Source organism: Protopterus annectens, chromosome 5.part0, assembly GCF_019279795.1.
Source record: "Protopterus annectens isolate FY-2018-M chromosome 5.part0, PAN1.0, whole genome shotgun sequence".
NCBI lineage: Eukaryota > Metazoa > Chordata > Ceratodontiformes > Protopteridae > Protopterus > Protopterus annectens.
The window spans coordinates 618,087,817-618,100,208 of record NC_056735.1 but is presented as its reverse complement, the minus strand read 5'-3'; the positions used below and the strand labels follow the sequence as shown (position 1 = coordinate 618,100,208).

General features: G+C 41.1%; 1 protein-coding gene across 1 annotated transcript in view; it reads left to right on the top strand.

Annotated features, from left to right (window-relative positions):
- The window catches only part of ANOS1 (anosmin 1), an 892,203-nt gene that overhangs the window by 496,576 nt on the left and 383,235 nt on the right, over window positions 1-12,392 (top strand). The gene's annotated exons all lie outside the window — the stretch shown is intronic.

Here is a 12,392-nt window from a genome sequence, read left to right as displayed (position 1 = left end):
AAGGATGAATTTATTGAGAACAAATGGTCACTGAATCACTGAGCCATAGAGATAAAGGTAGAAGTAAAAGAGTAGCCTCCAAGAATGTTTGGGATAAGGACAACATTCCCCCTTTTTTGGTGTGAGCACATTACCATGAAAGAGTTATCCAACCAGGTTATATGTGGAAAAAAAAGAAGGCAGCATGGCAGCATGATAATATTTCTTGTCCTCAGCAACCCATATTTAAGTTGTTTAAATCCACATGTATGGCAATGTAAAACCTACATTTTATGGTTTTAAGTAACTTTTACTTTTCTAAAGCATTTTATAATGTTTGCTAGAGTGAAGATATGGACAGATACATCAAACTTGATTCCTATGTCAAATGCCATAGTAGTCCAAGATAATGCTTAAGTAAGGACTGTGACTTGAGCAATGTATACATTGGAAGACAAGATTAATTTCCATTTTATATCAAAATAGTTCCATGTAGAAATTCTATAAGCTGCAGTAAGAATCTCTGCTAATGCAGAACAATATCCTTCTAAATGTACTATGAATGTTAGTTTATGAGTTAGTGATACAGGCATGCCTCACACACATGAGGCCCTTTGAGACTTATAGGGCAATCTACAGTTAATTCCAGCAGGTGTATGGCTTCGGGGCATAGTTAGCTCTGTTCTGAGCTGGCTTTGTCAACCTCTGCAGTCAGCAAAGTTCTCCTCATTAGATGAAATATGGGGAAAAACATAACAGCATCCTTGAGTCCTAAAGCTCTAAAAGGCTTGCTTCTTGCACACATTTAGAGCCATGACACCAGCACTTTACTCTTTTTAGGGAGGTGAATGGACCCAAGCTAGAATAGAGGAAGCGCCAAGTCTGAAAGGCAGAGTGAAGTGTTTCATCTTACAGTTGTAGTCTCAGGATGGAAAGCTGCTTCACTCTTCATGTAGACAGTTTTGGTTTCCCCGCAGGTGAACTAGCTACAGAACAGAGTATAGTGTACAGCAAAATTGCAGTTCTTAATTTCTCACCTGCATAAAGGAAAGAAGAACTGCAATACCAAAAAACAGCCTGCAGTTACACAATAATGACATTTGGTCAAAACCCACTGTCACCTCTTCATTCCTGTCAATGTACTTTTGCTGTGGACAGCACACCTCTTGCATCTCACTCTACAAAGGACTTGAAGAGCTGCAGTCTCCGACCTGTTGTACTGGCACCAATCCCTAACTGGCCATGAGTCTTACATCCTTGGCAGCTCTGCACAGATTTGCTGGGTGTCAGTGCTTTGTCAGCTAATGTGTAACTTAAGGACATCTTTGGAGGGACATTTATTTTTTGTTGTTTTGATGCTAGTTATGAATGAAGTGCTGTTATTTCTTTTCTCTTGTTTAGTGGTAGTAATCGAATGTTTTTATAGAGGTCCTGAGCATGATGTTGCTGTTATATACAAAAACTATGTTAGAGTCATATGGGTAGCTGGTCAGGTTTAGTACCCATCTAGATGCCTTCTGTGTAGAATCTACATGGCCTCCTTGTGCTGCTGTTTACCTCTAGAATTTTAATGCTGTGCTGTAGGTGACTTAGTGTGTCTTCAAATTGCTTGTAGGTGTGTATGCAGAGTGTGTGTTAGTGAGTATGCATTCTGAAATGGAGTACTATCATGCTCAAGATTAAACTTACTGCCTTGCAGGTACCAAGTACTGGAATAGCCTCCTGCCCACCATAACCCTGAAGGTAATAAAGTGAATACTAGAGAATGAATGGATGTTATAAGCATATACCGTGTTTCATCTTTAAAAATGCAAGTGTCGGCTTGTGTGTGTGTGTGTGTGTGTGTGTGTGTGTGTGTGTGTGTGTGTGTGTGTGTGTGCGCATGCACGCATTATCTGCTGTGTTGTGTATATCATTAAAAAGAATAAAAAGAACTACTTCATTTAGAAATCTGGATGAAGTAATAAGTATGTGAGAACTGCACTTGCTCATAGAAGACCCTGGTTGGGATTCATAAACTGTAATACATATGAAGCACTCATGTGTAGGTTGCTAGAAATTCTAAGACAAAAGTATGCCTTCTAAGATGTGCGCTATACAAGACAGAACATTTCTGAATATTAATGCTGTGCAAATGGACAACAGTCATTTATGAATCCCTTCGCAGCCCGTAGTTATTTATTTATGAGGAAACGACTATCCTGTCAGCTAACGCATTGCAGTTCTTTAGATTTCCAAGATTTCCATATGCATTTCACATTTTCCCTCATTTTCCCTACCATCCACTGTAGTTTGTAAGCTAAAATGCTGATACTAATTCACAATAATCAGTTCACTGGAATGATATAATTATCAGTTCCTCTGTGTACCTTTTATGTGCAAACAGACAATTAAAGGAAAGAACAGCTTGTTTGAATATTTGAATATTTACTTGAGTGCCACAATGTAGAATAACCATACCTTTTCCAGCTTCTTAAGCACTCCAATGCCTTTTTGTTGCCGGCAGTTATTGTTTTCTTGATGGACATCACTGTTATGAGACAATTATTTAAAGATGAGGAATGACCCCCTCCGTATTCCCATTCCACAGCAGTCGTTATAAGGATTTTCTATTCTCTAACAAAGATACATATCCTTTACATAGTGTATATTAGATGACCCACTTAAAAAAAACTGAAAGTAGAAATTCATGTACTGTTGTTTTAGTGGTTAGCTGCCTTAGGTTTTCATAACCACTTGAAAGTACTTCTTGATAAATTTCACTGATATTCTGGACATGTTGTTTTGCTGATTTCACAAACAAGGAATACTGCACTATATTATAACAAAGTCCACAAACATACAAGGAGAGCATTCAGATTCTACGCAGAAGGCACCTACTTATTGTATTGTTTTCTTTGTCTTGTAAACTTACATATGGCTATTAGAAAAAGCTTCGGGAATGGCTCAGGATGACAAGAGTGGGCATGCTTACCCAGAAATACTGATTGTACTATGAATTAAAAAAATTATAGTGAGTTATGCCATAAAATAAAGTGCATTTTCCTGGTATGTTGTATTATGTAACAGCTCCACTCTGTGTTTTCACTTTGAAGTGTTCTATCTTTGCATCATTTCACTTCCACCCATAGGGTGAGTTATACTATCTGACTGCAAATTTGATTGCTTAAATGAAGCTCACTCAAGAAATAAGTCCTGTAGGATTTCTTCATGAATGTGTAAGTTCTTATATGAGCCGCTCTCCATTTGTTCCATTGGAAAGCTGCTGTAAGAGCTATCAATCTATTAGTCAATGTCATCATATTGTCACCATGGAGTATCTTTATAGTCCTTTCATGCAGTCTTCCTAGCCTATCCCATTTTTCATAATATGGCATTGTAAGGACCAGGAGCGGCCTTAGGTCAACTGGTGCCCCAGGCAAAAGGGTTACATGGCGCCCCTCACCACACCACTCGGTGCCCCCATCCTGGTCTACTTACAGAAAATTAATACTCGAAAAGTGCCCCTGTTAGAGTGTCGCCCTAGGCTGCCGCCTAGTTGGCCTATGTCTAAGGCCAGCTATGGTAAGGACCGGATTGCAGTGGTTCTGTTACAGTATAATCAAGTGTCTCATAAATCACACAAACTGACTTTTCTGTGGTGTTAATTGGTATCTCTTTGTGCCCAAGATAATCAAAGTAATGTACAGATATTAAATTGTCATATTGTGTTCCAGTAAATGATTCATGCATATCTACTGCCTTTAAAGAAACCAGGGTAGTATCTCTTGAAAATGTAGCTGAGAACTGTCTCCTATGTTTCACGTTGACAGTAAAACCTTTTGTTATAACCAAAACTGATCTTTGAAGATTTTTAAAAGAGTTACACAGCACATTTTTATTAATGCAGTTTATGTTTTAGCTTTCTCAGTAAGCAAGTTAATTCTGTTTTAAAACCATTCAAACAGTTAGTTACCTAAAACTATTGACCCGTTCTTATATAATAGCCTCACTGTAATCCCTCAGGTAATGTACATGGACATGACAAAATCAGGGTCTATATCAGAACATCGAAGTATTAAAACATTGAATGTTCAGATATTGAACACTATTTAGCAAATGCTAAGAATAGCGAAGCTGCAGAACAGCGAATTCTTTCCTTGGGAAAGCATTTGGTTGGTTGTTTCTGTGGCTTCGCTATTCTTAGCGCTGAGGTGGAAAGTTATGGGTTGGGTTCAGGTAAGTGTGCGATTGTTTGTACATTAGGGTTAGGGGTGGGTTAAGTGAGTTAGGGTTAGGGCGCGGGTCAGGCATGTGTGCGATAGTGACAGACTTTAGGGTTACGGGCGGTTTAAGTGAGTTAGGGTTAGGGCACGGGTTAGGTGAGTGTGCGATAGTGACGGACCTTAGGGTCAGGGTTTGGGTTAAGATAAGTGGGTAGATAGTAGTGTATGTTTAGTTTAGTGTAGCATTAGATCTAGGAATTTAAGTGTATGTGTGTGGTTGCTGTTTGTTTGATGTGCTTGTGTTGTGTGTATGTGTTTCAGAGCAGCAAATTTTTTCCATGGGAAAAAATTTGCTGTTCTGAATGTTTGATATTTTCATGTTTAGATGTTTTGGGGTCGATGAAATAGCGTTCACTATTTTCATCTTTCGATAACGTGATATAAATGCCAAAATCAGGCCTGTACACTGGTGTGTTAGAAGTGCAGGAAGTGCACCATTTCAAGGGTCAGCAGACCTGTGTCAGTGCTGGAGACAGACTATGAAAAACACTTGATGGTTACCTGGATGACTGGCCTCAATCAGCCTCTGTCATGCAAGATAGAACAACTGAGCTGAGGGAGTACAGGAGGGGTGATGGATAAGATGCACAAGGGACAGCAAAATGTGCATGAGCATGCAAACCCCCACACACACACACACACACACACACACACACACACACACACACACACACACACACACACACACACACACACACACACACACACACACACACACACACACACACACACACAAGCATGTACATACACACACAAGCATGTACATACACACACAAATATCTCGACAATGTTGGAGTCCTTTCTCCCATAGCATGACTGCAATTCAGAGTTAATAGAAAAAAACAGCTTTATTTTTTTCTGTAATGTGCAATTTGTTCAACAAGTAAGAATCTTCTTTTTCTCTTTCGGCTGTTCCTGTTAGGGGTCACCACAGCGGATCATCTGCTTCCATTTCTTCCTGCCCTCTGCATATTGCTCAGTCACACCAAACACCTGCATGTCCTCTCTCATCACATCATTAAACCTTATCGTAGGCCTTCCTCTTTTCCTCTTACCTGGCAACTCAATCCTTTGCATCCTTTTCCCAATATACCTAGCATCCCTCCTCAGCACATGTCCAAACCAACGCAATCTTGCCTCTCTGACTTTGTCTCCAAACTGTCCAACCTGGGCTGACCCTCTAATATACTTATTCCTAATCCTGTCCACCCTTGTCACACCCAGTGCAAATCTTAACATCTTGAACTCTGCCACTTCCAGCTCTGACTCCTGCCGTTTTGTCAATGCCACCGCCTCCAACCCATACAACGTAGCTGGTCTCACTATCCTCTTGTAGACCTTCCCTTTCACTCTTACTGGTACCCGTCTCTCACAGATCACTCCTGACACTCTTCTCCACCAACTCCATTCTGCCTTTACTCTCTTCTTCACCTCTCTTCCACACTCACCATTATTCTGAACAATTGATCCCAAGTATTTAAACTCATCCACCTTCGTCAAGTCTACACCCTGCATCCTCACCATTCCTCTATCCCCCCTCTCATTCACACACACATATTCTGTCTTAGTCCTGCTGACCTTCATTCCTCTCCTGTCTAGAGCATATCTCCAATATGTGGCACAAATCATAGCTCTAGGTAACAATCTGTTTATGACCATGTATGTATACTTGCTCTTGACTTAATTATGTCAGAATATATTTGCATTTGGTGTAACTTTGTGCAAATCATTTGGCCTGAAAAGGGTTTCTCATATTACTGTAGCTATGTAAGTTGCACTCAGAAGGTCTTACCAAGTTGCCAAGAATTAAAGGAAACCATACAGAGCAATAATTAAGATGAACCTGTTGTCTTAATGGACTTACTAAATTTAAATAATGAAGGGAAGGCCGAAGTGATGAAAGAAGGAATAAAGGAAAGAAGACTACACAGAGCATTATACATTGTCAAGGTACACCAGAATTAACATATTGTTTGTTTGATTTCTCTGTTAAAATGCCTTGCTAATATAATATAATATAATATAATATAATAAAATATAATATAATATAATAAAATATAATATTACGCAATGTAACTAGGCTTTGCTGCACAGACCATGATTTCTCAGTCCCTGGTCCCAAACTGTGGGAATCTCTCCCTTCTTTTCTTAAACATCTTTCCTTTTACTCCACCTTCTGTTCACAAATAAAAGCACGTTTCAGGACTCTAGGAAGATACAATTGCTATCTCTCTGGTCATATAACTTAACCTGGTCATTCCCTTTTTCTATCTGCTCTGCTGTGTTTTTGATTGTGATTCTTTCAACATGCACATTCCGAAGCCAATCTGTGTATAACACATGTATATTTTGTATTTTTCAGTCACTTTGTATAAAATATTATTCATCTATTGTCTTTATACCCTCAAGTAAACTCTGATATTCACTTTGTATATAATATATGCATTTATTGTATTTTGTCATTCACTCTGTATATAATACAATGTCATGTATCTGTTGTGTTTCCCTGGGCTGAGACTGAAATGGCTCCAATGGGGTCAGTTCTGTACCCTAATTAACACATTTAAAATAAAATAAAATATCCTATCCTTCTAAATGAAAGATTGCATAAAGTCATGAGTTCAAGCCCAGCTAGTTGCACTTTGTTTGCCTGATATCAAGTTGTCTAGTCTAATGAAATGTATTTTGTAGCCACATCTGTCTTTTGTATTCTGTTACCATTCCTTGCTAATATCCTATAGTTGGCAATATATAAATTAACAGAGTTTTAAGTTCAAATACAGGTATGTATATTTTAATGGGTTGCGGGTTGTTATAATGGCTAAGGTGTTTACGTCACAGTCTCAAGTTGCAGGGTTTGGTTTTCACCTTTGAAAGGGAAATTGGCTTAGCTCAAAATGACCCACAAGGCCAGCTAGTTCAGTACTTACCTATGGACCCATAATGTCCACGCACCTATGTTTTAACATGGCATTGTCATTTAAACCATTGGATGGAATCCTACAACTTTTGACAACAGGCTGTCATATGCTGTGCCCTCTAGTGCATGGACTCATGACTTTAAAAAGTTGTATTGGGGATTTTCATTTATTTATTTTTTTATGTAGGTTGCTCTGCAACTTTGTTGTTCACTATATGTTCAGCACATTTGCTAATGATTAGAGTAATATGCTGCTGACATAGCTTCATGGTTTCAGTTGTGACTGTTTTCTTAGAAGGACTCATCTTTGAATTTAGTTAAAGACCTTATGCATATTTGTGTAGATCTGAAAGGATCTTTGGAATGGAAGTTGATGTGCGGACTGTGTCCCTGTCCTTATATCACTGACATCTTTCATACTGTCCTTTCCAAAACCATTATTCTATACCTTTTCAGATAAAGGTTCCTCCTTCCCTATGCATGTGTTGGCCCATGTCTGGGGTTTGTATAATGATTAAGGTCTTTAACTCATGGATATAAGGTACACGGTGTGATTCTGACCTCTGGTTGTGGGATATGCTTGTAATAGTCTGCAAACTGATAGCCTAGCATTTACTTCTTTTAATAGGAAAAGGTTGGCATAATGGTTAAGGTCTTTACTTCACAGATACAAGGTGCAGGGTTTTATTCTAGAAGTTGTGGGTTAGCTTAAGGAGGTAAGGGGCTGGCATAATCCTTAAGCTGTTTACCTCACAGATACAAAATACAGGGTTTGATTCTCACCTTTGAAGGAGAACATTGCTTAGACTAAATATAGCCTGCAAAAACAGCTAGCTTAGTACTTCCCTATGAGCCTATGAGCACCACATGCTATAAAGTGTGCTAATCTTGCATTCATTTTGTCTGAGTAACTTACTGGTTCTTTACTTGAGAACAATTGAACAGTCAATCTGATTAAGGGAATGGAAGAAAAGATTCTGACAAATATTCAGAGACAGTCCCATGTTAGCATGATCCTGGAAACCAATGATTAAGGGACATATTAGCCACAATGTAGAAATATTTCATTATCAGCTAATCTACATGTCTCTGAATCACTTAGGGATTATCACACGTTTTCTCAGGCCTTTTTCTACTGCTCTTGTGGTAAACACTGCTGGCAACCGATCCACTGTGTTAGCACAACCACCCCCTCATTCATTCCCTCCAGATATACACACATCCAAATCTACACACATTCACAGAAACACACATGCACGCAGCCATTCTGACATACCTCTTTACCTGTCCCTGAGTTTACAAAACATTTGATGTCCTTCTCTTCTCATGTTGCAGTATTCTTAACCTTAGGGAGTTGCTGTTTGCAGCACCAGACATCCGGCCAGTATACCAAAATCTTGAAAGCAGGGGTACGTGCGAGGCTTGCATGTAAGAGCCATAAACTGACACTGGATATATCTGTGACATCTGCACGTACCCAACCCAGAACTTTTCTGCCGCATTGTGTTTCAGATGTTCGATAGCCAGCTCCAGTAATCTGGCGTCTGTTTGACTTTGGCCATCCATTTTCGATGATCATTTCTGGCTGTCTGCATTCAGATAAGTACTCTTGTGTGTTTTTTCTTGTTTCCTTAACTTTTTCAGATGCATGTCATCTAGGAAGGGAAAGTGTGCTTGTGGAAGACAAATTCCACCTAAGGACTCACACGATCAGTGTTTATTTTGTTTGAGGGCAGGTCATGACTACAAGTCCTGTGATAATTACCAATCTTTTTTCCCCAAAACCCTTAGAAGTTGTCTGTTGGCTTTAAATCTCTATTTGGAGACTCAGCATCTATGACGTTTGGTGTCCAGGATGGAAAGCAGAGCAGGCACCTCCAATGAGCTGCCAAGGAAGAAAGCTAAGAAAGTGAGGCCTGACGTCCAAGCTGCACCTCAGGTGTCTGGTGAGATTCTTGAGGTGAGTGTCAGACCAGGATCGCTCTGGACTTTGGGTACTTCATTGTTACTGGGAACCAAAATGGAAGCTAATAGAGTGGATATCCAGAGTACATCCTCTGGGGCTTTACAACCATCAGCTCCTGATGGTGAGGGAGGAACCATGGCTCATGGCATCGGGGAGGCCTTCTACTGCCTTACCATCCACTCCAACATCAGCACCCAGGCCTACTACTGTTACTTCTACCTCCTTAAAAAGAAAACAGAAGGAGAAACACAGGGCTAAAGACCCTACTCCAGATTGGGAGACCTTTTCCCAGTCTCTATTCAAGGCCTTTTAGATTCCCCAGTCAGGCCAACCACTTGCTTCACACAAAGAATCAGAGGTCTTTCTCCTCAGATGAATCCCTAACCTATTGTTCTCAGACTGAATCCCCTAAGGATTTTGCTACTCCTGAAGAAGAGTCCCCCACTCCTGATTCCCCTGGAGAAGATTTCTTCTTTAGGGATACTATTTCCCTTCTTAGGCAGCATTTTAAGTGGGAGGTCACAGATGTTTCTGAAACCAAGAAGAGATATTTTGAACTCCTGCAGATGGAGCAGCCCTCACCATCTACAGTTCCGCCTTTACTTCCAGCATTCCAGGATGCCTTCTTAGCTGCTTCCCAGAGCCCAGAGTCACAGCCTCCTGCTAGTAAGAGACCAGACAGATTTTATAAAGTGACTGCAAAGGAACAATATGTTTTCAAGAATCCACTAGCCGATCCTACTGTTATTGCAGTTTCAGCTGAGAAGTCATCAAGGCAGCTACCTTCATCTTCCTTTTTTCCCACTGATAAGGACAGTAAATTTATGAATAGGTTGGGGAAGAAGATATATACTTCCTCCACCTTGGCCATAAGACCACTTAACTACCAGACTTATATGGCCAACATTGTTCTGGATTCCCTGACCAAGGCCTCTACTCTACTGTTTGACATGCCTGACACACGAGCTAAGGCTCAGCTAAATACCCTTCTGTCCACGGTATCACAGGTGACTAGACACTCAGTTAAGTGCAGCTATGATGCTGTTGAAACCTCTTCCAAATCAGCGGCTTCTGGTTCTGAGTTAAGGAGGTTCTCATGTTTGAGACTCCAACCTTTGCCTTTGGATGTTGAAGCTAAATTGTTAGATGCCCCTTTGGATAAATCAGCACTCTTTGGAGCTGCCTCTGCAAAACTACTTAAGTCATTGTAGGAAAAAGGAAAAGACTTACAGAATCTAAAACATTTATTGGTTTTATCTGTTCCCAGATTCCATAGGAACTACCTCCAAAAGCCTAGCTTTGTCAGGAGGCAGCCCTCCCATTCCTTTGTTGATCAGTCCAGGGGGCGAAGACAACCTAGGAAACAATCTGCTCCTAGATCTTCTTCCACCTCAACACCTTTCTTCCTATCGGAGGCAGCCAGACCCAGATAGAGCTCCTCCACTCTGACTCTATTCTCTTACTCACCTCCACCCCCCTCTCCCTACACCTAACCCTATCTCTACCCTCCTGTCAAAAAATTACCACAAACAGGTGAGTGATCTCCATCATTGAGTGAGGATACTTCATGACTTGGTGGGCATCTCCACCATTCCAGGGAGTCCCACAACCCTCACCCAGTCAGCTTCCATTCTTTCCCACTATCCTGAGCCAACTCCTCTCTCAGGGCAATGTAGAACAAGTACCCGGGGATCAGTTAACCAAGGGGTTTTATTCCAGGATGTGTTTGGGTCCAAGAAACGATGGCCCTTGGATATCCATTGTCGACCTGTCCTACCTCAATCTCTTTCTCAAGGTGCCTACCTTCAGAATGCTGAGATTACAGCACCTTCTTCTCCTTATTCCTTGGCAAGTCTTCATGGCCTTCCTGGATCTGAAGGATGCATACCTTCACATCCCCATTCATCCCACTTAGAGGAAATGTCTTCATGTCTCAATGGGTTCCTCACATTTTCAGTTCTCTGCCTTGCCCTTTGGACTCTCCACAACCCCAAGAGTATTCACCAAATGCCTAGCTCCAGTCATTGCATATTGCAGACTACAGAGCACACACATTTATCCTTACTTGGACGATCTCCTGATCTTACACCAGGATTGTTCACCCTGTCTCAACACCTGGACTTGGTTTGCAGGATCTTGCAGAAACTAGGTTTCACTGTGAATTGCCTAAAGTCTCAAATGACTCCCCACACAAGATCTTGTTTTTCTTGGGTGCAGGATAAGGACAGACTTGATGTCAGTCTTTGTCACTGCACAGAAAGTGAAATTTCTCACCCAATTTTCCACTCCCTCCTACCACTATCAACTATCTCAGCCAGAGAATTCCTGAGAATCCTGGGATTTATGGCCTCCTTGATCCACATGATCCCTCTAGCCAGGATGCACATGAGAAAGTTTCAGTGGGTATTGAGAAATTCTTGGAACTAACACGTTCATCTCTCAGAAACAAATCTTCTTCTTCCCTGCTTAAAAAGGGAACTCACCTGGTGGATCACAACTATCACTCTCATTTAAGGGGTGTACTTGCAGATTCCTCCACCCAAACAACATCTTTACACAGATGCATCAGATCTAGGTTGAGGGGCTATCCTTCACAGTACCAACATCCAGCACATAGTGCAGGGGGAGTGGTCCATTCAAGAAAGAAGGGACCACATCAACCTAAAAGAGTTAAGGGCCCTTTTCCTGGCAATACAGGCCTTTCAAGAGATCCTTCTGCCAGGCACATTGAAGGTCATCACAGACAACATGACAGTGCTGTGGTATATAAACAAACAGGGAGGAACAAAATCCTACCCTCTTTGCATTCTTGCCATTCAAATCTGGTCCCTGGCAACAGCACTACAGATTCATTTGCAGGCAGTTTACATTCCATCAGGATCTTAACACCTTCCCATGAATGGATGCTTCACAGGGAGATGTTTCTGGATCTAGTTCACAGATGGGATATTCCTCAGGTAGATCCATTTGCCCTCTCCCAGAACAGACATGTGCCCCTTTTTTGCACAAGGCTTCTCCATCCACAAGCCTGGAAGGTGGATGCCTTCTCCTTTTCATGGGAGGGAATGTTCCTTTATGCTTTCCCCCCATTTCCTTTGATTCACAAATTCCTCCTGAAAATACAGAAGGACAAACCGAAAATCCTGTTGGTGACTCCCTTCTGGCCAAGATAGCATTGGTTTCCCCTACTTTTCCTTCTAGCCCAGGGCAATCAGCACGTTACCTCACCACTTTGAGCTACTCACACAAGACAAGGGGTCTC